This window comes from Amia ocellicauda, chromosome 2, assembly GCF_036373705.1.
Source record: "Amia ocellicauda isolate fAmiCal2 chromosome 2, fAmiCal2.hap1, whole genome shotgun sequence".
In the NCBI taxonomy this organism is placed as follows: Eukaryota; Metazoa; Chordata; class Actinopteri; order Amiiformes; family Amiidae; genus Amia; species Amia ocellicauda.
In genome coordinates this window covers 57729026-57755686 of record NC_089851.1, presented here as the reverse complement: position 1 = coordinate 57755686, position 26661 = coordinate 57729026, and the positions used below count along the sequence as shown (strand labels likewise).

Sequence of the window (26661 nt, the reverse complement as noted above, 5' to 3'; positions counted from 1 at the left end):
CTCCTCAACAACAACAACAACAACAACAACGAACTTGTAAAAAACACATTTTCTTTAAAGAAAACAAAACACACAGATGACAGTCTGATTTCCCATCAGCTACACAGCCAACAGTATCTGAGGTTGAAAGACCTCCCTGGTGCAGAGGAGCCCAGAAACCAAGCATCGAGAGAGAACAAACGAATGCTTCAGAGAATGCAAAGCAGTGCCAAGCGGGCTCGTCCGGGAGTTGAACCCGAGACCTCTCGCACCCTAAGCGAGAATCATACCCCTAGACCAACGAGCCAAGTTAACGGAGCGTGTCGCAGTTTCTGCTGGGCAAGCGCGTAACTGCTTTGGGGCATACCGGGAGACCTACGCTCACTGACTGATAGCATGGACTGTAGCGCTGAAGTGTCTTTCCAGAACGGTAACCGAATCCCCAGTGAGACAGCACTGAGAGCATGGTTCAGCAGGCCCGCAAACAACTGAAAAGAATGCCTCTCCTTTGGTGCAGCTCAGGAGTACACGTTCAGCAAAGGTCTCCATAACAAGCCGGCAAACCACATTTCGTCCTCCTCCTCCTCAACAACACACTACATGTCCTCCTCCTCCTCCTCAACAACAACAACAACAACGAACTTGTAAAAAACACATTTTCTTTAAAGAAAACAAAACACACAGATGACAGTCTGATTTCCCATCAGCTTTACAGGCAACAGTATCTGAGGTCGATAGCCCTCCCTTGTGCAGAGGAGCCCAGAAGCCAGCCTTCAAGAGCAAACGAACAAACACTTCGGTGACTGCAAAGTGGGGCCAAGTGGGCTCGTCCTGGAGTTGAACCCAGGGCCTCTCACAACCTCAGCAAGAATCATACCCCTAGACCAACGAGCCAAGTTAACGGAGCGTGTCGCAGTTTCTGCTGGGCAAGCGCGTAACTGCTTTGGGGCAGACCGGGAGACCTACGCTCACTGACTGATAGCATGGACTGTAGCGCTGACGTGTCTTTCCAGAATGGTAACGCCATCCCCAGTGAGACAGCACTGAGAGCATGGTTCAGCAGGCCCGCAAACAACTGAAAAGAATGCCTCTCCTTTGGTGCAGCTCAGGAGTACACGTTCAGCAAAGGTCTCCATAACAAGCCGGCAAACCACATTTCGTCCTCCTCCTCCTCAACAACACACTACATGTCCTCCACCTCCTCCTCAACAACAACAACAACAACAACAACGAACTTGTAAAAAACACATTTTCTTTAAAGAAAACAAAACACACAGATGACAGTCTGATTTCCCATCAGCTATACGGGCAACAGTATCTGAGGTCGATAGCCCTCCCTTGTGCAGAGGAGCCCAGAAGCCAGCCTTCAAGAGCAAACGAACAAACACTTCGGTGACTGCAAAGTGGGGCCAAGTGGGCTCGTCCTGGAGTTGAACCCAGGGCCTCTCACACCCTCAGCAAGAATCATACCCCTAGAACAACGAGCCAAGTTAACGGAGGGTGTCGCAGTTTCTGCTGGGCAAGCGCGTAACTGCTTTGGGGCAGACCGGGAGACCTACGCTCACTGACTGATAGCATGGACTGTAGCGCTGAAGTGTCTTTCCAGAACGGTAACCGAATCCCCAGTGAGACAGCACTGAGAGCATGGTTCAGCAGGCCCGCAAACAACTGAAAAGAATGCCTCTCCTTTGGTGCAGCTCAGGAGTACACGTTCAGCAAAGGTCTCCATAACAAGCCGGCAAACCACATTTCGTCCTCCTCCTCCTCAACAACACACTACATGTCCTCCTCCTCCTCCTCAACAACAACAACAACAACGAACTTGTAAAAAACACATTTTCTTTAAAGAAAACAAAACACACAGATGACAGTCTGATTTCCCATCAGCTTTACAGGCAACAGTATCTGAGGTCGATAGCCCTCCCTTGTGCAGAGGAGCCCAGAAGCCAGCCTTCAAGAGCAAACGAACAAACACTTCGGTGACTGCAAAGTGGGGCCAAGTGGGCTCGTCCTGGAGTTGAACCCAGGGCCTCTCACAACCTCAGCAAGAATCATACCCCTAGACCAACGAGCCAAGTTAACGGAGCGTGTCGCAGTTTCTGCTGGGCAAGCGCGTAACTGCTTTGGGGCAGACCGGGAGACCTACGCTCACTGACTGATAGCATGGACTGTAGCGCTGACGTGTCTTTCCAGAATGGTAACGCCATCCCCAGTGAGACAGCACTGAGAGCATGGTTCAGCAGGCCCGCAAACAACTGAAAAGAATGCCTCTCCTTTGGTGCAGCTCAGGAGTACACGTTCAGCAAAGGTCTCCATAACAAGCCGGCAAACCACATTTCGTCCTCCTCCTCCTCAACAACACACTACATGTCCTCCACCTCCTCCTCAACAACAACAACAACGAACTTGTAAAAAACACATTTTCTTTAAAGAAAACAAAACACACAGATGACAGTCTGATTTCCCATCAGCTATACGGGCAACAGTATCTGAGGTCGATAGCCCTCCCTTGTGCAGAGGAGCCCAGAAGCCAGCCTTCAAGAGCAAACGAACAAACACTTCGGTGACTGCAAAGTGGGGCCAAGTGGGCTCGTCCTGGAGTTGAACCCAGGGCCTCTAACACCCTCAGCAAGAATCATACCCCTAGACCAACGAGCCAAGTTAACGGAGGGTGTCGCAGTTTCTGCTGGGCAAGCGCGTAACTGCTTTGGGGCAGACCGGGAGACCTACGCTCACTGACTGATAGCATGGACTGTAGCGCTGAAGTGTCTTTCCAGAACGGTAACCGTATCCCCAGTGAGACAGCACTGAGAGCATGGTTCAGCAGGCCCGCAAACAACTGAAAAGAATGCCTCTCCTTTGGTGCAGCTCAGGAGTACACGTTCAGCAAAGGTCTCCATAACAAGCCGGCAAACCACATTTCGTCCTCCTCCTCCTCAACAACACACTACATGTCCTCCTCCTCCTCAACAACAACAACGAACTTGTAAAATACACATTTTCTTTAAAGAAAACAAAACACACAGATGACAGTCTGATTTCCCATCAGCTACACAGCCAACAGTATCTGAGGTTGAAAGACCTCCCTGGTGCAGAGGAGCCCAGAAGCCAAGCATCGAGAGAGAACAAACGAATGCTTCAGAGAATGCAAAGCAGAGCCAAGCGGGCTCGTCCGGGAGTTGAACCCGGGACCTCTCGCACCCTAAGCGAGAATCATACCCCTAGACCAACGAGCCAAGTTAACGGAGCGTGTCGCAGTTTCTGCTGGGCAAGCGCGTAACTGCTTTGGGGCAGACCGGGAGACCTACGCTCACTGACTGATAGCATGGACTGTAGCGCTGACGTATCTTTCCAGAATGGTAACGCCATCCCCAGTGAGACAGCACTGAGAGCATGGTTCAGCAGGCCCGCAAACAACTGAAAAGAATGCCTCTCCTTTGGTGCAGCTCAGGAGTACACGTTCAGCAAAGGTCTCCATAACAAGCCGGCAAACCACATTTCGTCCTCCTCCTCCTCAACAACACACTACATGTCCTCCTCCTCCTCCTCAACAACAACAACAACAACAACGAACTTGTAAAAAACACATTTTCTTTAAAGAAAACAAAACACACAGATGACAGTCTGATTTCCCATCAGCTATACGGGCAACAGTATCTGAGGTCGATAGCCCTCTCTTGTGCAGAGGAGCCCAGAAGCCAGCCTTCAAGAGCAAACGAACAAACACTTCGGTGACTGCAAAGTGGGGCCAAGTGGGCTCGTCCTGGAGTTGAACCCAGGGCCTCTCACACCCTCAGCAAGAATCATACCCCTAGAACAACGAGCCAAGTTAACGGAGGGTGTCGCAGTTTCTGCTGGGCAAGCGCGTAACTGCTTTGGGGCAGACCGGGAGACCTACGCTCACTGACTGATAGCATGGACTGTAGCGCTGAAGTGTCTTTCCAGAACGGTAACCGAATCCCCAGTGAGACAGCACTGAGAGCATGGTTCAGCAGGCCCGCAAACAACTGAAAAGAATGCCTCTCCTTTGGTGCAGCTCAGGAGTACACGTTCAGCAAAGGTCTCCATAACAAGCCGGCAAACCACATTTCGTCCTCCTCCTCCTCAACAACACACTACATGTCCTCCTCCTCCTCCTCAACAACAACAACAACAACGAACTTGTAAAAAACACATTTTCTTTAAAGAAAACAAAACACACAGATGACAGTCTGATTTCCCATCAGCTTTACAGGCAACAGTATCTGAGGTCGATAGCCCTCCCTTGTGCAGAGGAGCCCAGAAGACAGCCTTCAAGAGCAAACGAACAAACACTTCGGTGACTGCAAAGTGGGGCCAAGTGGGCTCGTCCTGGAGTTGAACCCAGGGCCTCTCACAACCTCAGCAAGAATCATACCCCTAGACCAACGAGCCAAGTTAACGGAGCGTGTCGCAGTTTCTGCTGGGCAAGCGCGTAACTGCTTTGGGGCAGACCGGGAGACCTACGCTCACTGACTGATAGCATGGACTGTAGCGCTGAAGTGTCTTTCCAGAACGGTAACCGTATCCCCAGTGAGACAGCACTGAGAGCATGGTTCAGCAGGCCCGCAAACAACTGAAAAGAATGCCTCTCCTTTGGTGCAGCTCAGGAGTACACGTTCAGCAAAGGTCTCCATAACAAGCCGGCAAACCACATTTCGTCCTCCTCCTCCTCAACAACACACTACATGTCCTCCTCCTCCTCAACAACAACAACGAACTTGTAAAATACACATTTTCTTTAAAGAAAACAAAACACACAGATGACAGTCTGATTTCCCATCAGCTACACAGCCAACAGTATCTGAGGTTGAAAGACCTCCCTGGTGCAGAGGAGCCCAGAAGCCAAGCATCGAGAGAGAACAAACGAATGCTTCAGAGAATGCAAAGCAGAGCCAAGCGGGCTCGTCCGGGAGTTGAACCCGGGACCTCTCGCACCCTAAGCGAGAATCATACCCCTAGACCAACGAGCCAAGTTAACGGAGCGTGTCGCAGTTTCTGCTGGGCAAGCGCGTAACTGCTTTGGGGCAGACCGGGAGACCTACGCTCACTGACTGATAGCATGGACTGTAGCGCTGACGTATCTTTCCAGAATGGTAACGCCATCCCCAGTGAGACAGCACTGAGAGCATGGTTCAGCAGGCCCGCAAACAACTGAAAAGAATGCCTCTCCTTTGGTGCAGCTCAGGAGTACACGTTCAGCAAAGGTCTCCATAACAAGCCGGCAAACCACATTTCGTCCTCCTCCTCCTCAACAACACACTACATGTCCTCCTCCTCCTCCTCAACAACAACAACAACAACAACGAACTTGTAAAAAACACATTTTCTTTAAAGAAAACAAAACACACAGATGACAGTCTGATTTCCCATCAGCTATACAGGCAACAGTTTCTGAGGTCGATAGCCCTCCCTTGTGCAGAGGAGCCCAGAAGCCAGCCTTCAAGAGCAAACGAACAAACACTTCGGTGACTGCAAAGTGGGGCCAAGTGGGCTCGTCCTGGAGTTGAACCCAGGGCCTCTAACACCCTCAGCAAGAATCATACCCCTAGACCAACGAGCCAAGTTAACGGAGGGTGTCGCAGTTTCTGCTGGGCAAGCGCGTAACTGCTTTGGGGCAGACCGGGAGACCTACGCTCACTGACTGATAGCATGGACTGTAGCGCTGAAGTGTCTTTCCAGAACGGTAACCGTATCCCCAGTGAGACAGCACTGAGAGCATGGTTCAGCAGGCCCGCAAACAACTGAAAAGAATGCCTCTCCTTTGGTGCAGCTCAGGAGTACACGTTCAGCAAAGGTCTCCATAACAAGCCGGCAAACCACATTTCGTCCTCCTCCTCCTCAACAACACACTACATGTCCTCCTCCTCCTCAACAACAACAACGAACTTGTAAAATACACATTTTCTTTAAAGAAAACAAAACACACAGATGACAGTCTGATTTCCCATCAGCTACACAGCCAACAGTATCTGAGGTTGAAAGACCTCCCTGGTGCAGAGGAGCCCAGAAGCCAAGCATCGAGAGAGAACAAACGAATGCTTCAGAGAATGCAAAGCAGAGCCAAGCGGGCTCGTCCGGGAGTTGAACCCGGGACCTCTCGCACCCTAAGCGAGAATCATACCCCTAGACCAACGAGCCAAGTTAACGGAGCGTGTCGCAGTTTCTGCTGGGCAAGCGCGTAACTGCTTTGGGGCAGACCGGGAGACCTACGCTCACTGACTGATAGCATGGACTGTAGCGCTGACGTATCTTTCCAGAATGGTAACGCCATCCCCAGTGAGACAGCACTGAGAGCATGGTTCAGCAGGCCCGCAAACAACTGAAAAGAATGCCTCTCCTTTGGTGCAGCTCAGGAGTACACGTTCAGCAAAGGTCTCCATAACAAGCCGGCAAACCACATTTCGTCCTCCTCCTCCTCAACAACACACTACATGTCCTCCTCCTCCTCCTCAACAACAACAACAACAACAACGAACTTGTAAAAAACACATTTTCTTTAAAGAAAACAAAACACACAGATGACAGTCTGATTTCCCATCAGCTATACAGGCAACAGTATCTGAGGTCGATAGCCCTCCCTTGTGCAGAGGAGCCCAGAAGCCAGCCTTCAAGAGCAAACGAACAAACACTTCGGTGACTGCAAAGTGGGGCCAAGTGGGCTCGTCCTGGAGTTGAACCCAGGGCCTCTAACACCCTCAGCAAGAATCATACCTCTAGACCAACGAGCCAAGTTAACGGAGGGTGTCGCAGTTTCTGCTGGGCAAGCGCGTAACTGCTTTGGGGCAGACCGGGAGACCTACGCTCACTGACTGATAGCATGGACTGTAGCGCTGAAGTGTCTTTCCAGAACGGTAACCGTATCCCCAGTGAGACAGCACTGAGAGCATGGTTCAGCAGGCCCGCAAACAACTGAAAAGAATGCCTCTCCTTTGGTGCAGCTCAGGAGTACACGTTCAGCAAAGGTCTCCATAACAAGCCGGCAAACCACATTTCGTCCTCCTCCTCCTCAACAACACACTACATGTCCTCCTCCTCCTCAACAACAACAACAACGAACTTGTAAAATACACATTTTCTTTAAAGAAAACAAAACACACAGATGACAGTCTGATTTCCCATCAGCTACACAGCCAACAGTATCTGAGGTTGAAAGACCTCCCTGGTGCAGAGGAGCCCAGAAGCCAAGCATCAAGAGAGAACAAACGAATGCTTCAGAGAATGCAAAGCAGAGCCAAGCGGGCTCGTCCGGGAGTTGAACCCGGGACCTCTCGCACCCAAAGCGAGAATCATACCCCTAGACCAACGAGCCAAGTTATCTGACAGTGTCACAGTTTCTGCTGGGCAAGCGCGTAACTGCTTTGGGGCAGACCGGGAGACCTACGCTCACTGACTGATAGCATGGACTGTAGCGCTGACATGTCTTTCCAGAATGGTAACGCCATCCCCAGTGAGACAGCACTGAGAGCATGGTTCAGCAGGCCCGCAAACAACTGAAAAGAATGCCTCTCCTTTGGTGCAGCTCAGGAGTACACGTTCAGCAAAGGTCTCCATAACAAGCCGGCAAACCACATTTCGTCCTCCTCCTCCTCAACAACACACTACATGTCCTCCTCCTCCTCAACAACAACAACGAACTTGTAAAATACACATTTTCTTTAAAGAAAACAAAACACACAGATGACAGTCTGATTTCCCATCAGCTACACAGCCAACAGTATCTGAGGTTGAAAGACCTCCCTGGTGCAGAGGAGCCCAGAAGCCAGCCTTCAAGAGCAAACGAACAAACACTTCGGTGACTGCAAAGTGGGGCCAAGTGGGCTCGTCCTGGAGTTGAACCCAGGGCCTCTCACACCCTCAGCAAGAATCATACCCCTAGACCAACGAGCCAAGTTAACGGAGGGTGTCGCAGTTTCTGCTGGGCAAGCGCGTAACTGCTTTGGGGCAGACCGGGAGACCTACGCTCACTGACTGATAGCATGGACTGTAGCGCTGAAGTGTCTTTCCAGAACGGTAACCGTATCCCCAGTGAGACAGCACTGAGAGCATGGTTCAGCAGGCCCGCAAACAACTGAAAAGAATGCCTCTCCTTTGGTGCAGCTCAGGAGTACACGTTCAGCAAAGGTCTCCATAACAAGCCGGCAAACCACATTTCGTCCTCCTCCTCCTCAACAACACACTACATGTCCTCCTCCTCCTCCTCAACAACAACAACAACGAACTTGTAAAAAACACATTTTCTTTAAAGAAAACAAAACACACAGATGACAGTCTGATTTCCCATCAGCTTTACAGGCAACAGTATCTGAGGTCGATAGCCCTCCCTTGTGCAGAGGAGCCCAGAAGCCAGCCTTCAAGAGCAAACGAACAAACACTTCGGTGACTGCAAAGTGGGGCCAAGTGGGCTCGTCCTGGAGTTGAACCCAGGGCGTCTCACACCCTCAGCAAGAATCATACCCCTAGACCAACGAGCCAAGTTAACGAAGGGTGTCGCAGTTTCTGCTGGGCAAGCGCGTAACTGCTTTGGGGCAGACCGGGAGACCTACGCTCACTGACTGATAGCATGGACTGTAGCGCTGACGTGTCTTTCCAGAATGGTAACGCCATCCCCAGTGAGACAGCACTGAGAGCATGGTTCAGCAGGCCCGCAAACAACTGAAAAGAATGCCTCTCCTTTGGTGCAGCTCAGGAGTACACGTTCAGCAAAGGTCTCCATAACAAGCCGGCAAACCACATTTCGTCCTCCTCCTCCTCAACAACACACTACATGTCCTCCTCCTCCTCAACAACAACAACGAACTTGTAAAATACACATTTTCTTTAAAGAAAACAAAACACACAGATGACAGTCTGATTTCCCATCAGCTACACAGCCAACAGTATCTGAGGTTGAAAGACCTCCCTGGTGCAGAGGAGCCCAGAAGCCAAGCATCGAGAGAGAACAAACGAATGCTTCAGAGAATGCAAAGCAGGGCCAAGCGGGCTCGTCCGGGAGTTGAATCCGGGACCTCTCGCACCCAAAGCGAGAATCATACCCCTAGACCAACGAGCCAAGTTATCTGACAGTGTCACAGTTTCTGCTGGGCAAGCGCGTAACTGCTTTGGGGCAGACCGGGAGACCTACGCTCACTGACTGATAGCATGGACTGTAGCGCTGACGTGTCTTTCCAGAATGGTAACGCCATCCCCAGTGAGACAGCACTGAGAGCATGGTTCAGCAGGCCCGCAAACAACTGAAAAGAATGCCTCTCCTTTGGTGCAGCTCAGGAGTACACGTTCAGCAAAGGTCTCCATAACAAGCCGGCAAACCACATTTCGTCCTCCTCCTCCTCAACAACACACTACATGTCCTCCTCCTCCTCCTCAACAACAACAACAACAACGAACTTGTAAAAAACACATTTTCTTTAAAGAAAACAAAACACACAGATGACAGTCTGATTTCCCATCAGCTATACGGGCAACAGTATCTGAGGTCGATAGCCCTCCCTTGTGCAGAGGAGCCCAGAAGCCAGCCTTCAAGAGCAAACGAACAAACACTTCGGTGACTGCAAAGTGGGGCCAAGTGGGCTCGTCCTGGAGTTGAACCCAGGGCCTCTCACACCCTCAGCAAGAATCATACCCCTAGACCAACGAGCCATGTTAACGGAGGGTGTCGCAGTTTCTGCTGGGCAAGCGCGTAACTGCTTTGGGGCAGACCGGGAGACCTACGCTCACTGACTGATAGCATGGACTGTAGCGCTGAAGTGTCTTTCCAGAACGGTAACCGTATCCCCAGTGAGACAGCACTGAGAGCATGGTTCAGCAGGCCCGCAAACAACTGAAAAGAATGCCTCTCCTTTGGTGCAGCTCAGGAGTACACGTTCAGCAAAGGTCTCCATAACAAGCCGGCAAACCACATTTCGTCCTCCTCCTCCTCAACAACACACTACATGTCCTCCTCCTCCTCCTCAACAACAACAACAACAACGAACTTGTAAAAAACACATTTTCTTTAAAGAAAACAAAACACACAGATGACAGTCTGATTTCCCATCAGCTTTACAGGCAACAGTATCTGAGGTCGATAGCCCTCCCTTGTGCAGAGGAGCCCAGAAGCCAGCCTTCAAGAGCAAACGAACAAACACTTCGGTGACTGCAAAGTGGGGCCAAGTGGGCTCGTCCTGGAGTTGAACCCAGGGCCTCTCACACCCTCAGCAAGAATCATACCCCTAGACCAACGAGCCAAGTTAACGAAGGGTGTCGCAGTTTCTGCTGGGCAAGCGCGTAACTGCTTTGGGGCAGACCGGGAGACCTACGCTCACTGACTGATAGCATGGACTGTAGCGCTGACGTGTCTTTCCAGAATGGTAACGCCATCCCCAGTGAGACAGCACTGAGAGCATGGTTCAGCAGGCCCGCAAACAACTGAAAAGAATGCCTCTCCTTTGGTGCAGCTCAGGAGTACACGTTCAGCAAAGGTCTCCATAACAAGCCGGCAAACCACATTTCGTCCTCCTCCTCCTCAACAACACACTACATGTCCTCCTCCTCCTCAACAACAACAACGAACTTGTAAAATACACATTTTCTTTAAAGAAAACAAAACACACAGATGACAGTCTGATTTCCCATCAGCTACACAGCCAACAGTATCTGAGGTTGAAAGACCTCCCTGGTGCAGAGGAGCCCAGAAGCCAAGCATCGAGAGAGAACAACCTAATGCTTCAGAGAATGCAAAGCAGTGCCAAGCGGGCTCGTCCGGGAGTTGAACCCGGGACCTCTCGCACCCTAAGCGAGAATCATACCCCTAGACCAACGAGCCAAGTTAACGGAGCGTGTCGCAGTTTCTGCTGGGCAAGCGCGTAACTGCTTTGGGGCAGACCGGGAGACCTACGCTCACTGACTGATAGCATGGACTGTAGCGCTGACGTATCTTTCCAGAATGGTAACGCCATCCCCAGTGAGACAGCACTGAGAGCATGGTTCAGCAGGCCCGCAAACAACTGAAAAGAATGCCTCTCCTTTGGTGCAGCTCAGGAGTACACGTTCAGCAAAGGTCTCCATAACAAGCCGGCAAACCACATTTCGTCCTCCTCCTCAACAACACACTACATGTCCTCCTCCTCCTCCTCAACAACAACAACAACAACAACGAACTTGTAAAAAACACATTTTCTTTAAAGAAAACAAAACACACAGATGACAGTCTGATTTCCCATCAGCTATACAGGCAACAGTATCTGAGGTCGATAGCCCTCCCTTGTGCAGAGGAGCCCAGAAGCCAGCCTTCAAGAGCAAAAGAACAAACACTTCGGTGACTGCAAAGTGGGGCCAAGTGGGCTCGTCCTGGAGTTGAACCCAGGGCTTCTAACACCCTCAGCAAGAATCATACCCCTAGACCAACGAGCCAAGTTAACGGAGGGTGTCGCAGTTTCTGCTGGGCAAGCGCGTAACTGCTTTGGGGCAGACCGGGAGACCTACGCTCACTGACTGATAGCATGGACTGTAGCGCTGAAGTGTCTTTCCAGAACGGTAACCGTATCCCCAGTGAGACAGCACTGAGAGCATGGTTCAGCAGGCCCGCAAACAACTGAAAAGAATGCCTCTCCTTTGGTGCAGCTCAGGAGTACACGTTCAGCAAAGGTCTCCATAACAAGCCGGCAAACCACATTTCGTCCTCCTCCTCCTCAACAACACACTACATGTCCTCCTCCTCCTCAACAACAACAACGAACTTGTAAAATACACATTTTCTTTAAAGAAAACAAAACACACAGATGACAGTCTGATTTCCCATCAGCTACACAGCCAACAGTATCTGAGGTTGAAAGACCTCCCTGGTGCAGAGGAGCCCAGAAGCCAAGCATCGAGAGAGAACAAACGAATGCTTCAGAGAATGCAAAGCAGGGCCAAGCGGGCTCGTCCGGGAGTTGAACCCGGGACCTCTCGCACCCAAAGCGAGAATCATACCCCTAGACCAACGAGCCAAGTTATCTGACAGTGTCACAGTTTCTGCTGGGCAAGCGCGTAACTGCTTTGGGGCAGACCGGGAGACCTACGCTCACTGACTGATAGCATGGACTGTAGCGCTGACGTGTCTTTCCAGAATGGTAACGCCATCCCCAGTGAGACAGCACTGAGAGCATGGTTCAGCAGGCCCGCAAACAACTGAAAAGAATGCCTCTCCTTTGGTGCAGCTCAGGAGTACACGTTCAGCAAAGGTCTCCATAACAAGCCGGCAAACCACATTTCGTCCTCCTCCTCCTCAACAACACACTACATGTCCTGCTCCTCCTCCTCCTCAACAACAACAACGAACTTGTAAAATACACATTTTCTTTAAAGAAAACAAAACACACAGATGACAGTCTGATTTCCCATCAGCTATACAGGCAACAGTATCTGAGGTCGATAGCCCTCCCTTGTGCAGAGGAGCCCAGAAGCCAGCCTTCAAGAGCAAACGAACAAACACTTCGGTGACTGCAAAGTGGGGCCAAGTGGGCTCGTCCTGGAGTTGAACCCAGGGCTTCTAACACCCTCAGCAAGAATCATACCCCTAGACCAACGAGCCAAGTTAACGGAGGGTGTCGCAGTTTCTGCTGGGCAAGCGCGTAACTGCTTTGGGGCAGACCGGGAGACCTACGCTCACTGACTGATAGCATGGACTGTAGCGCTGAAGTGTCTTTCCAGAACGGTAACCGTATCCCCAGTGAGACAGCACTGAGAGCATGGTTCAGCAGGCCCGCAAACAACTGAAAAGAATGCCTCTCCTTTGGTGCAGCTCAGGAGTACACGTTCAGCAAAGGTCTCCATAACAAGCCGGCAAACCACATTTCGTCCTCCTCCTCCTCAACAACACACTACATGTCCTCCACCTCCTCCTCAACAACAACAACAACAACAACAACGAACTTGTAAAAAACACATTTTCTTTAAAGAAAACAAAACACACAGATGACAGTCTGATTTCCCATCAGCTATACGGGCAACAGTATCTGAGGTCGATAGCCCTCCCTTGTGCAGAGGAGCCCAGAAGCCAGCCTTCAAGAGCAAACGAACAAACACTTCGGTGACTGCAAAGTGGGGCCAAGTGGGCTCGTCCTGGAGTTGAACCCAGGGCCTCTCACACCCTCAGCAAGAATCATACCCCTAGACCAACGAGCCAAGTTAACGGAGGGTGTCGCAGTTTCTGCTGGGCAAGCGCGTAACTGCTTTGGGGCAGACCGGGAGACCTACGCTCACTGACTGATAGCATGGACTGTAGCGCTGAAGTGTCTTTCCAGAACGGTAACCGTATCCCCAGTGAGACAGCACTGAGAGCATGGTTCAGCAGGCCCGCAAACAACTGAAAAAAATGCCTCTCCTTTGGTGCAGCTCAGGAGTACACGTTCAGCAAAGGTCTCCATAACAAGCCGGCAAACCACATTTCGTCCTCCTCCTCCTCAACAACACACTACATGTCCTCCTCCTCCTCCTCAACAACAACAACAACAACGAACTTGTAAAAAACACATTTTCTTTAAAGAAAACAAAACACACAGATGACAGTCTGATTTCCCATCAGCTTTACAGGCAACAGTATCTGAGGTCGATAGCCCTCCCTTGTGCAGAGGAGCCCAGAAGCCAGCCTTCAAGAGCAAATGAACAAACACTTCGGTGACTGCAAAGTGGGGCCAAGTGGGCTCGTCCTGGAGTTGAACCCAGGGCCTCTAAAACCCTCAGCAAGAATCATACCCCTAGACCAACGAGCCAAGTTAACGGAGGGTGTCGCAGTTTCTGCTGGGCAAGCGCGTAACTGCTTTGGGGCAGACCGGGAGACCTACGCTCACTGACTGATAGCATGGACTGTAGCGCTGACGTGTCTTTCCAGAATGGTAACGCCATCCCCAGTGAGACAGCACTGAGAGCATTGTTCAGCAGGCCCGCAAACAACTGAAAAGAATGCCTCTCCTTTGGTGCAGCTCAGGAGTACACGTTCAGCAAAGGTCTCCATAACAAGCCGGCAAACCACATTTCGTCCTCCTCCTCCTCAACAACACACTACATGTCCTCCTCCTCCTCAACAACAACAACGAACTTGTAAAATACACATTTTCTTTAAAGAAAACAAAACACACAGATGACAGTCTGATTTCCCATCAGCTACACAGCCAACAGTATCTGAGGTTGAAAGACCTCCCTGGTGCAGAGGAGCCCAGAAGCCAAGCATCGAGAGAGAACAAACGAATGCTTCAGAGAATGCAAAGCAGGGCCAAGCGGGCTCGTCCGGGAGTTGAACCTGGGACCTCTCGCACCCAAAGCGAGAATCATACCCCTAGACCAACGAACCAAGTTATCTGACAGTGTCACAGTTTCTGCTGGGCAAGCGCGTAACTGCTTTGGGGCAGACCGGGAGACCTACGCTCACTGACTGATAGCATGGACTGTAGCGCTGACGTGTCTTTCCAGAATGGTAACGCCATCCCCAGTGAGACAGCACTGAGAGCATGGTTCAGCAGGCCCGCAAACAACTGAAAAGAATGCCTCTCCTTTGGTGCAGCTCAGGAGTACACGTTCAGCAAAGGTCTCCATAACAAGCCGGCAAACCACATTTCGTCCTCCTCCTCCTCAACAACACACTACATGTCCTCCACCTCCTCCTCAACAACAACAACAACAACAACAACGAACTTGTAAAAAACACATTTTCTTATAAGAAAACAAAACACACAGATGACAGTCTGATTTCCCATCAGCTATACGGGCAACAGTATCTGAGGTCGATAGCCCTCCCTTGTGCAGAGGAGCCCAGAAGCCAGCCTTCAAGAGCAAACGAACAAACACTTCGGTGACTGCAAAGTGGGGCCAAGTGGGCTCGTCCTGGAGTTGAACCCAGGGCCTCTCACACCCTCAGCAAGAATCATACCCCTAGACCAACGAGCCAAGTTAACGGAGGGTGTCGCAGTTTCTGCTGGGCAAGCGCGTAACTGCTTTGGGGCAGACCGGGAGACCTACGCTCACTGACTGATAGCATGGACTGTAGCGCTGAAGTGTCTTTCCAGAATGGTAACCGTATCCCCAGTGAGACAGCACTGAGAGCATGGTTCAGCAGGCCCGCAAACAACTGAAAAGAATGCCTCTCCTTTGGTGCAGCTCAGGAGTACACGTTCAGCAAAGGTCTCCATAACAAGCCGGCAAACCACATTTCGTCCTCCTCCTCCTCAACAACACACTACATGTCCTCCTCCTCCTCCTCAACAACAACAACAACAACGAACTTCTAAAAAACACATTTTCTTTAAAGAAAACAAAACACACAGATGACAGTCTGATTTCCCATCAGCTTTACAGGCAACAGTATCTGAGGTCGATAGCCCTCCCTTGTGCAGAGGAGCCCAGAAGCCAGCCTTCAAGAGCAAATGAACAAACACTTCGGTGACTGCAAAGTGGGGCCAAGTGGGCTCGTCCTGGAGTTGAACCCAGGGCCTCTCACACCCTCAGCAAGAATCATACCCCTAGACCAACGAGCCAAGTTAACGGAGGGTGTCGCAGTTTCTGCTGGGCAAGCGCGTAACTGCTTTGGGGCAGACCGGGAGACCTACGCTCACTGACTGATAGCATGGACTGTAGCGCTGACGTGTCTTTCCAGAATGGTAACGCCATCCCCAGTGAGACAGCACTGAGAGCATTGTTCAGCAGGCCCGCAAACAACTGAAAAGAATGCCTCTCCTTTGGTGCAGCTCAGGAGTACACGTTCAGCAAAGGTCTCCATAACAAGCCGGCAAACCACATTTCGTCCTCCTCCTCCTCAACAACACACTACATGTCCTCCTCCTCCTCAACAACAACAACGAACTTGTAAAATACACATTTTCTTTAAAGAAAACAAAACACACAGATGACAGTCTGATTTCCCATCAGCTACACAGCCAACAGTATCTGAGGTTGAAAGACCTCCCTGGTGCAGAGGAGCCCAGAAGCCAAGCATCGAGAGAGAACAAACGAATGCTTCAGATAATGCAAAGCAGGGCCAAGCGGGCTCGTCCGGGAGTTGAACCCGGGACCTCTCACACCCAAAGCGAGAATCATACCCCTAGACCAACGAGCCAAGTTATCTGACAGTTTCACAGTTTCTGCTGGGCAAGCGCGTAACTGCTTTGGGGCAGACCGGGAGACCTACGCTCACTGACTGATAGCATGGACTGTAGCGCTGACGTGTCTTTCCAGAATGCTAACGCCATCCCCAGTGAGACAGCACTGAGAGCATTGTTCAGCAGGCCCGCAAACAACTGAAAAGAATGCCTCTCCTTTGGTGCAGCTCAGGAGTACACGTTCAGCAAAGGTCTCCATAACAAGCCGGCAAACCACATTTCGTCCTCCTCCTCCTCAACAACACACTACATGTCCTCCTCCTCCTCCTCAACAACAACAACAACAACGAACTTGTAAAAAACACATTTTCTTTAAAGAAAACAAAACACACAGATGACAGTCTGATTTCCCATCAGCTTTACAGGCAACAGTATCTGAGGTCGATAGCCCTCCCTTGTGCAGATGAGCCCAGAAGCCAGCCTTCAAGAGCAAACGAACAAACACTTCAGTGACTGCAAAGTGGGGCCAAGTGGGCTCGTCCTGGAGTTGAACCCAGGGCCTCTCACACCCTCAGCAAGAATCATACCTCTAGACCAACGAGCCAAGTTAACGGAGGGTGTCGCAGTTTCTGCTGGGCAAGCGCGTAACTGCTTTGGGGCAGACCGGGAGACCTACGCTCACTGACTGATAGCATGGACTGTAGCGCTGACGTGTCTTTCCAGAATGGTAACGCCATCCCCAGTGAGACAGCACTGAGAGCATTGTTCAGCAGGCCCGCAAACAACTGAAAAGAATGCCTCTCCTTTGGTGCAGCTCAGGAGTACACGTTCAGCAAAGGTCTCCATAACAAGCCGGCAAACCACATTTCGTCCTCCTCCTCCTCAACAACACACTACATGTCCTCCTCCTCCTCCTCAACAACAACAACAACAACAACGAACTTGTAAAAAACACATTTTCTTTAAAGAAAACAAAACACACAGATGACAGTCTGATTTCCCATCAGCTATACAGGCAACAGTATCTGAGGTCGATAGCCCTCCCTTGTGCAGAGGAGCCCAGAAGCCAGCCTTCAAGAGCAAACGAACAAACACTTCAGTGACTGCAAAGTGGGGCCAAGTGGGCTCGTCCTGGAGTTGAACCCAGGGCCTCTAACACCCTCAGCAAGAATCATACCCCTAGACCAACGAGCCAAGTTAACGGAGGGTGTCGCAGTTTCTGCTGGGCAAGCGCGTAACTGCTTTGGGGCAGACCGGGAGACCTACGCTCACTGACTGATAGCATGGACTGTAGCGCTGACGTGTCTTTCCAGAATGGTAATGCCATCCCCAGTGAGACAGCACTGAGAGCATGGTTCAGCAGGCCCGCAAACAACTGAAAAGAATGCCTCTCCTTTGGTGCAGCTCAGGAGTACACGTTCAGCAAAGGTCTCCATAACAAGCCGGCAAACCACATTTCGTCCTCCTCCTCCTCAACAACACACTACATGTCCTCCACCTCCTCCTCAACAACAACAACAACAACAACGAACTTGTAAAAAACACATTTTCTTTAAAGAAAACAAAACACACAGATGACAGTCTGATTTCCCATCAGCTATACAGGCAACAGTATCTGAGGTCGATAGCCCTCCCTTGTGCAGAGGAGCCCAGAAGCCAGCCTTCAAGAGCAAACGAACAAACACTTCGGTGACTGCAAAGTGGGGCCAAGTGGGCTCGTCCTGGAGTTGAACCCAGGGCCTCTAACACCCTCAGCAAGAATCATACCCCTAGACCAACGAGCCAAGTTAACGGAGGGTGTCGCAGTTTCTGCTGGGCAAGCGCGTAACTGCTTTGGGGCAGACCGGGAGACCTACGCTCACTGACTGATAGCATGGACTGTAGCGCTGAAGTGTCTTTCCAGAACGGTAACCGTATCCCCAGTGAGACAGCACTGAGAGCATGGTTCAGCAGGCCCGCAAACAACTGAAAAGAATGCCTCTCCTTTGGTGCAGCTCAGGAGTACACGTTCAGCAAAGGTCTCCATAACAAGCCGGCAAACCACATTTCGTCCTCCTCCTCCTCAACAACACACTACATGTCCTCCTCCTCCTCAACAACAACAACGAACTTGTAAAATACACATTTTCTTTAAAGAAAACAAAACACACAGTTGACAGTCTGATTTCCCATCAGCTACACAGCCAACAGTATCTGAGGTTGAAAGACCTCCCTGGTGCAGAGGAGCCCAGAAGCCAAGCATCGAGAGAGAACAAACGAATGCTTCAGAGAATGCAAAGCAGGGCCAAGCGGGCTCGTCCGGGAGTTGAACCCGGGACCTCTCGCACCCAAAGCGAGAATCATACCCCTAGACCAACGAGCCAAGTTATCTGACAGTGTCACAGTTTCTGCTGGGCAAGCGCGTAACTGCTTTGGGGCAGACCGGGAGACCTACGCTCACTGACTGATAGCATGGACTGTAGCGCTGACGTGTCTTTCCAGAATGGTAACGCCATCCCCAGTGAGACAGCACTGAGAGCATGGTTCAGCAGGCCCGCAAACAACTGAAAAGAATGCCTCTCCTTTGGTGCAGCTCAGGAGTACACGTTCAGCAAAGGTCTCCATAACAAGCCGGCAAACCACATTTCGTCCTCCTCCTCCTCAACAACACACTACATGTCCTCCACCTCCTCCTCAACAACAACAACAACAACAACAACGAACTTGTAAAAAACACATTTTCTTTAAAGAAAACAAAACACACAGATGACAGTCTGATTTCCCATCAGCTATACAGGCAACAGTATCTGAGGTCGATAGCCCTCCCTTGTGCAGAGGAGCCCAGAAGCCAGCCTTCAAGAGCAAACGAACAAACACTTCGGTGACTGCAAAGTGGGGCCAAGTGGGCTCGTCCTGGAGTTGAACCCAGGGCCTCTAACACCCTCAGCAAGAATCATACCCCTAGACCAACGAGCCAAGTTAACGGAGGGTGTCGCAGTTTCTGCTGGGCAAGCGCGTAACTGCTTTGGGGCAGACCGGGAGACCTACGCTCACTGACTGATAGCATGGACTGTAGCGCTGAAGTGTCTTTCCAGAACGGTAACCGTATCCCCAGTGAGACAGCACTGAGAGCATGGTTCAGCAGGCCCGCAAACAACTGAAAAGAATGCCTCTCCTTTGGTGCAGCTCAGGAGTACACGTTCAGCAAAGGTCTCCATAACAAGCCGGCAAACCACATTTCGTCCTCCTCCTCCTCAACAACACACTACATGTCCTCCTCCTCCTCAACAACAACAACGAACTTGTAAAATACACATTTTCTTTAAAGAAAACAAAACACACAGATGACAGTCTGATTTCCCATCAGCTATACAGGCAACAGTATCTGAGGTCGATAGCCCTCCCTTGTGCAGAGGAGCCCAGAAGCCAGCCTTCAAGAGCAAACGAACAAACACTTCGGTGACTGCAAAGTGGGGCCAAGTGGGCTCGTCCTGGAGTTGAACCCAGGGCCTCTAACACCCTCAGCAAGAATCATACCCCTAGACCAACGAGCCAAGTTAACGGAGGGTGTCGCAGTTTCTGCTGGGCAAGCGCGTAACTGCTTTGGGGCAGACCGGGAGACCTACGCTCACTGACTGATAGCATGGACTGTAGCGCTGAAGTGTCTTTCCAGAACGGTAACCGTATCCCCAGTGAGACAGCACTGAGAGCATGGTTCAGCAGGCCCGCAAACAACTGAAAAGAATGCCTCTCCTTTGGTGCAGCTCAGGAGTACACGTTCAGCAAAGGTCTCCATAACAAGCCGGCAAACCACATTTCGTCCTCCTCCTCCTCAACAACACACTACATGTCCTCCTCCTCCTCAACAACAACAACGAACTTGTAAAATACACATTTTCTTTAAAGAAAACAAAACACACAGTTGACAGTCTGATTTCCCATCAGCTACACAGCCAACAGTATCTGAGGTTGAAAGAACTCCCTGGTGCAGAGGAGCCTAGAAGCCAAGCATCGAGAGAGAACAAACGAATGCTTCAGAGAATGCAAAGCAGGGCCAAGCGGGCTCGTCCGGGAGTTGAACCCGGGACCTCTCGCACCCAAAGCGAGAATCATACCCCTAGACCAACGAGCCAAGTTATCTGACAGTGTCACAGTTTCTGCTGGGCAAGCGCGTAACTGCTTTGGGGCAGACCGGGAGACCTACGCTCACTGACTGATAGCATGGACTGTAGCGCTGACGTGTCTTTCCAGAATGGTAACGCCATCCCCAGTGAGACAGCACTGAGAGCATGGTTCAGCAGGCCCGCAAACAACTGAAAAGAATGCCTCTCCTTTGGTGCAGCTCAGGAGTACACGTTCAGCAAAGGTCTCCATAACAAGCCGGCAAACCACATTTCGTCCTCCTCCTCCTCAACAACACACTACATGTCCTCCACCTCCTCCTCAACAACAACAACAACAACAACAACGAACTTGTAAAAAACACATTTTCTTTAAAGAAAACAAAACACACAGATGACAGTCTGATTTCCCATCAGCTATACGGGCAACAGTATCTGAGGTCGATAGCCCTCCCTTGTGCAGAGGAGCCCAGAAGCCAGCCTTCAAGAGCAAACGAACAAACACTTCGGTGACTGCAAAGTGGGGCCAAGTGGGCTCGTCCTGGAGTTGAACCCAGGGCCTCTCACACCCTCAGCAAGAATCATACCCCTAGACCAACGAGCCAAGTTAACGGAGGGTGTCGCAGTTTCTGCTGGGCAAGCGCGTAACTGCTTTGGGGCAGACCGGGAGACCTACGCTCACTGACTGATAGCATGGACTGTAGCGCTGAAGTGTCTTTCCAGAACGGTAACCGTATCCCCAGTGAGACAGCACTGAGAGCATGGTTCAGCAGGCCCGCAAACAACTGAAAAGAATGCCTCTCCTTTGGTGCAGCTCAGGAGTACACGTTCAGCAAAGGTCTCCATAACAAGCCGGCAAACCACATTTCGTCCTCCTCCTCCTCAACAACACACTACATGTCCTCCTCCTCCTCCTCAACAACAACAACAACAACGAACTTGTAAAAAACACATTTTCTTTAAAGAAAACAAAACACACAGATGACAGTCTGATTTCCCATCAGCTTTACAGGCAACAGTATCTGAGGTCGATAGCCCTCCCTTGTGCAGAGGAGCCCAGAAGCCAGCCTTCAAGAGCAAATGAACAAACACTTCGGTGACTGCAAAGTGGGGCCAAGTGGGCTCGTCCTGGAGTTGAACCCAGGGCCTCTCACACCCTCAGCAAGAATCATACCCCTAGACCAACGAGCCAAGTTAACGGAGGGTGTCGCAGTTTCTGCTGGGCAAGCGCGTAACTGCTTTGGGGCAGACCGGGAGACCTACGCTCACTGACTGATAGCATGGACTGTAGCGCTGACGTGTCTTTCCAGAATGGTAACGCCATCCCCAGTGAGACAGCACTGAGAGCATTGTTCAGCAGGCCCGCAAACAACTGAAAAGAATGCCTCTCCTTTGGTGCAGCTCAGGAGTACACGTTCAGCAAAGGTCTCCATAACAAGCCGGCAAACCACATTTCGTCCTCCTCCTCCTCAACAACACACTACATGTCCTCCTCCTCCTCCTCAACAACAACAACAACAACGAACTTGTAAAATACACATTTTCTTTAAAGAAAACAAAACACACAGATGACAGTCTGATTTCCCATCAGCTACACAGCCAACAGTATCTGAGGTTGAAAGACCTCCCTGGTGCAGAGGAGCCCAGAAGCCAAGCATCGAGAGAGAACAAACGAATGCTTCAGAGAATGCAAAGCAGGGCCAAGCGGGCTCGTCCGGGAGTTGAACCCGGGACCTCTCACACCCAAAGCGAGAATCATACCCCTAGACCAACGAGCCAAGTTATCTGACAGTGTCACAGTTTCTGCTGGGCAAGCGCGTAACTGCTTTGGGGCAGACCGGGAGACCTACGCTCACTGACTGATAGCATGGACTGTAGCGCTGACGTGTCTTTCCAGAATGGTAACGCCATCCCAGTGAGACAGCACTGAGAGCATGGTTCAGCAGGCCCGCAAACAACTGAAAAGAATGCCTCTCCTTTGGTGCAGCTCAGGAGTACACGTTCAGCAAAGGTCTCCATAACAAGCCGGCAAACCACATTTCGTCCTCCTCCTCCTCAACAACACACTACATGTCCTCCACCTCCTCCTCAACAACAACAACAACAACAACAACGAACTTGTAAAAAACACATTTTCTTTAAAGAAAACAAAACACACAGATGACAGTCTGATTTCCCATCAGCTATACGGGCAACAGTATCTGAGGTCGATAGCCCTCCCTTGTGCAGAGGAGCCCAGAAGCCAGCCTTCAAGAGCAAACGAACAAACACTTCGGTGACTGCAAAGTGGGGCCAAGTGGGCTCGTCCTGGAGTTGAACCCAGGGCCTCTCACACCCTCAGCAAGAATCATACCCCTAGACCAACGAGCCAAGTTAACGGAGGGTGTCGCAGTTTCTGCTGGGCAAGCGCGTAACTGCTTTGGGGCAGACCGGGAGACCTACGCTCACTGACTGATAGCATGGACTGTAGCGCTGAAGTGTCTTTCCAGAACGGTAACCGTATCCCCAGTGAGACAGCACTGAGAGCATGGTTCAGCAGGCCCGCAAACAACTGAAAAGAATGCCTCTCCTTTGGTGCAGCTCAGGAGTACACGTTCAGCAAAGGTCTCCATAACAAGCCGGCAAACCACATTTCGTCCTCCTCCTCCTCAACAACAACAACGAACTTGTAAAATACACATTTTCTTTAAAGAAAACAAAACACACAGATGACAGTCTGATTTCCCATCAGCTACACAGCCAACAGTATCTGAGGTTGAAAGACCTCCCTGGTGCAGAGGAGCCCAGAAGCCAAGCATCGAGAGAGAACAAACGAATGCTTCAGAGAATGCAAAGCAGGGCCAAGCGGGCTCGTCCGGGAGTTGAACCCGGGACCTCTCACACCCAAAGCGAGAATCATACCCCTAGACCAACGAGCCAAGTTATCTGACAGTGTCACAGTTTCTGCTGGGCAAGCGCGTAACTGCTTTGGGGCAGACCGGGAGACCTACGCTCACTGACTGATAGCATGGACTGTAGCGCTGACGTGTCTTTCCAGAATGGTAACGCCATCCCAGTGAGACAGCACTGAGAGCATGGTTCAGCAGGCCCGCAAACAACTGAAAAGAATGCCTCTCCTTTGGTGCAGCTCAGGAGTACACGTTCAGCAAAGGTCTCCATAACAAGCCGGCAAACCACATTTCGTCCTCCTCCTCCTCAACAACACACTACATGTCCTCCACCTCCTCCTCAACAACAACAACAACAACAACGAACTTGTAAAAAACACATTTTCTTTAAAGAAAACAAAACACACAGATGACAGTCTGATTTCCCATCAGCTATACAGGCAACAGTATCTGAGGTCGATAGCCCTCCCTTGTGCAGAGGAGCCCAGAAGCCAGCCTTCAAGAGCAAACGAACAAACACTTCGGTGACTGCAAAGTGGGGCCAAGTGGGCTCGTCCTGGAGTTGAACCCAGGGCCTCTAACACCCTCAGCAAGAATCATACCCCTAGACCAACGAGCCAAGTTAACAGAGGGTGTCGCAGTTTCTGCTGGGCAAGCGCGTAACTGCTTTGGGGCAGACCGGGAGACCTACGCTCACTGACTGATAGCATGGACTGTAGCGCTGAAGTGTCTTTCCAGAACGGTAACCGTATCCCCAGTGAGACAGCACTGAGAGCATGGTTCAGCAGTCCCGCAAACAACTGAAAAGAATGCCTCTCCTTTGGTGCAGCTCAGGAGTACACGTTCAGCAAAGGTCTCCATAACAAGCCGGCAAACCACATTTCGTCCTCCTCCTCCTCAACAACACACTACATGTCCTCCTCCTCCTCAACAACAACAACGAACTTGTAAAATACACATTTTCTTTAAAGAAAACAAAACACACAGTTGACAGTCTGATTTCCCATCAGCTACACAGCCAACAGTATGTGAGGTTGAAAGACCTCCCTGGTGCAGAGGAGCCCAGAAGCCAAGCATCGAGAGAAAACAAACGAATGCTTCAGAGAATGCAAAGCAGGGCCAAGCGGGCTCGTCCGGGAGTTGAACCCGGGACCTCTCGCACCCTAAGCGAGAATCATACCCCTAGACCAACGAGCCAAGTTAACGGAGCGTGTCGCAGTTTCTGCTGGGCAAGCGCGTAACTGCTTTGGGGCAGACCGGGAGACCTACGCTCACTGACTGATAGCATGGACTGTAGCGCTGAAGTGTCTTTCCAGAATGGTAACGCCATCCCCAGTGAGACAGCACTGAGAGCATGGTTCAGCAGGCCCGCAAACAACTGAAAAGAATGCCTCTCCTTTGGTGCAGCTCAGGAGTACACGTTCAGCAAAGGTCTCCATAACAAGCCGGCAAACCACATTTCGTCCTCCTCCTCCTCAACAACACACTACATGTCCTCCTCCTCCTCCTCAACAACAACAACAACAACGAACTTGTAAAAAACACATTTTCTTTAAAGAAAACAAAACACACAGATGACAGTCTGATTTCCCATCAGCTTTACAGGCAACAGTATCTGAGGTCGATAGCCCTCCCTTGTGCAGAGGAGCCCAGAAGCCAGCCTTCAAGAGCAAATGAACAAACACTTCGGTGACTGCAAAGTGGGGCCAAGTGGGCTCGTCCTGGAGTTGAACCCAGGGCCTCTCACACCCTCAGCAAGAATCATACCCCTAGACCAACGAGCCAAGTTAACGGAGGGTGTCGCAGTTTCTGCTGGGCAAGCGCGTAACTGCTTTGGGGCAGACCGGGAGACCTACGCTCACTGACTGATAGCATGGACTGTAGCGCTGACGTGTCTTTCCAGAATGGTAACGCCATCCCCAGTGAGACAGCACTGAGAGCATTGTTCAGCAGGCCCGCAAACAACTGAAAAGAATGCCTCTCCTTTGGTGCAGCTCAGGAGTACACGTTCAGCAAAGGTCTCCATAACAAGCCGGCAAACCACATTTCGTCCTCCTCCTCCTCAACAACACACTACATGTCGTCCTCCTCCTCCTCAACAACAACAACGAACTTGTAAAATACACATTTTCTTTAAAGAAAACAAAACACACAGATGACAGTCTGATTTCCCATCAGCTACACAGCCAACAGTATCTGAGGTTGAAAGACCTCCCTGGTGCAGAGGAGCCCAGAAGCCAAGCATCGAGAGAGAACAAACGAATGCTTCAGAGAATGCAAAGCAGGGCCAAGCGGGCTCGTCCGGGAGTTGAACCCGGGACCTCTCACACCCAAAGCGAGAATCATACCCCTAGACCAACGAGCCAAGTTATCTGACAGTGTCACAGTTTCTGCTGGGCAAGCGCGTAACTGCTTTGGGGCAGACCGGGAGACCTACGCTCACTGACTGATAGCATGGACTGTAGCGCTGACGTGTCTTTCCAGAATGGTAACGCCATCCCAGTGAGACAGCACTGAGAGCATGGTTCAGCAGGCCCGCAAACAACTGAAAAGAATGCCTCTCCTTTGGTGCAGCTCAGGAGTACACGTTCAGCAAAGGTCTCCATAACAAGCCGGCAAACCACATTTCGTCCTCCTCCTCCTCAACAACACACTACATGTCCTCCACCTCCTCCTCAACAACAACAACAACAACAACAACGAACTTGTAAAAAACACATTTTCTTTAAAGAAAACAAAACACACAGATGACAGTCTGATTTCCCATCAGCTATACGGGCAACAGTATCTGAGGTCGATAGCCCTCCCTTGTGCAGAGGAGCCCAGAAGCCAGCCTTCAAGAGCAAACGAACAAACACTTCGGTGACTGCAAAGTGGGGCCAAGTGGGCTCGTCCTGGAGTTGAACCCAGGGCCTCTCACACCCTCAGCAAGAATCATACCCCTAGACCAACGAGCCAAGTTAACGGAGGGTGTCGCAGTTTCTGCTGGGCAAGCGCGTAACTGCTTTGGGGCAGACCGGGAGACCTACGCTCACTGACTGATAGCATGGACTGTAGCGCTGAAGTGTCTTTCCAGAACAGTAACCGTATCCCCAGTGAGACAGCACTGAGAGCATGGTTCAGCAGGCCCGCAAACAACTGAAAAGAATGCCTCTCCTTTGGTGCAGCTCAGGAGTACACGTTCAGCAAAGGTCTCCATAACAAGCCGGCAAACCACATTTCGTCCTCCTCCTCCTCAACAACACACTACATGTCCTCCACCTCCTCCTCAACAACAACAACAACAACAACAACGAACTTGTAAAAAACACATTTTCTTTAAAGAAAACAAAACACACAGATGACAGTCTGATTTCCCATCAGCTATACGGGCAACAGTATCTGAGGTCGATAGCCCTCCCTTGTGCAGAGGAGCCCAGAAGCCAGCCATCAAGAGCAAACGAACAAACACTTCGGTGACTGCAAAGTGGGGCCAAGTGGGCTCGTCCTGGAGTTGAACCCAGGGCCTCTCACACCCTCAGCAAGAATCATACCCCTAGACCAACGAGCCAAGTTAACGGAGGGTGTCGCAGTTTCTGCTGGGCAAGCGCGTAACTGCTTTGGGGCAGACCGGGAGACCTACGC

General features: G+C 50.9%; 14 non-coding genes across 14 annotated transcripts; all 14 read right to left on the bottom strand.

Moving 5' to 3' along the window:
• Window positions 1-3143: 3143 nt before the first annotated feature.
• trnap-agg (transfer RNA proline (anticodon AGG)) lies at window positions 3144-3215 on the bottom strand. The gene has a single exon. It is a non-coding gene; the product is annotated as a tRNA-Pro (tRNA).
• A 1683-nt stretch (window positions 3216-4898) lies between these two features.
• Window positions 4899-4970, bottom strand: trnap-agg (transfer RNA proline (anticodon AGG)). The gene has a single exon. It is a non-coding gene; the product is annotated as a tRNA-Pro (tRNA).
• Window positions 4971-6066: 1096 nt separating this feature from the next.
• Window positions 6067-6138, bottom strand: trnap-agg (transfer RNA proline (anticodon AGG)). The gene has a single exon. It is a non-coding gene; the product is annotated as a tRNA-Pro (tRNA).
• Window positions 6139-7237: 1099 nt separating this feature from the next.
• Window positions 7238-7309, bottom strand: trnap-ugg (transfer RNA proline (anticodon UGG)). Its single transcript has one exon. It is a non-coding gene; the product is annotated as a tRNA-Pro (tRNA).
• A 1668-nt stretch (window positions 7310-8977) lies between these two features.
• trnap-ugg (transfer RNA proline (anticodon UGG)) lies at window positions 8978-9049 on the bottom strand. Its single transcript has one exon. It is a non-coding gene; the product is annotated as a tRNA-Pro (tRNA).
• A 1680-nt stretch (window positions 9050-10729) lies between these two features.
• On the bottom strand, window positions 10730-10801 carry trnap-agg (transfer RNA proline (anticodon AGG)). Its single transcript has one exon. It is a non-coding gene; the product is annotated as a tRNA-Pro (tRNA).
• A 1093-nt stretch (window positions 10802-11894) lies between these two features.
• On the bottom strand, window positions 11895-11966 carry trnap-ugg (transfer RNA proline (anticodon UGG)). Its single transcript has one exon. It is a non-coding gene; the product is annotated as a tRNA-Pro (tRNA).
• A 4028-nt stretch (window positions 11967-15994) lies between these two features.
• Window positions 15995-16066, bottom strand: trnap-ugg (transfer RNA proline (anticodon UGG)). The gene has a single exon. It is a non-coding gene; the product is annotated as a tRNA-Pro (tRNA).
• A 2273-nt stretch (window positions 16067-18339) lies between these two features.
• trnap-ugg (transfer RNA proline (anticodon UGG)) lies at window positions 18340-18411 on the bottom strand. Its single transcript has one exon. It is a non-coding gene; the product is annotated as a tRNA-Pro (tRNA).
• A 1677-nt stretch (window positions 18412-20088) lies between these two features.
• Window positions 20089-20160, bottom strand: trnap-ugg (transfer RNA proline (anticodon UGG)). The gene has a single exon. It is a non-coding gene; the product is annotated as a tRNA-Pro (tRNA).
• Window positions 20161-21855: 1695 nt separating this feature from the next.
• Window positions 21856-21927, bottom strand: trnap-ugg (transfer RNA proline (anticodon UGG)). Its single transcript has one exon. It is a non-coding gene; the product is annotated as a tRNA-Pro (tRNA).
• Window positions 21928-22995: 1068 nt separating this feature from the next.
• Window positions 22996-23067, bottom strand: trnap-ugg (transfer RNA proline (anticodon UGG)). The gene has a single exon. It is a non-coding gene; the product is annotated as a tRNA-Pro (tRNA).
• A 1095-nt stretch (window positions 23068-24162) lies between these two features.
• trnap-agg (transfer RNA proline (anticodon AGG)) lies at window positions 24163-24234 on the bottom strand. The gene has a single exon. It is a non-coding gene; the product is annotated as a tRNA-Pro (tRNA).
• Window positions 24235-25330: 1096 nt separating this feature from the next.
• On the bottom strand, window positions 25331-25402 carry trnap-ugg (transfer RNA proline (anticodon UGG)). Its single transcript has one exon. It is a non-coding gene; the product is annotated as a tRNA-Pro (tRNA).
• Between the last annotated feature and the right edge of the window lie 1259 nt (window positions 25403-26661).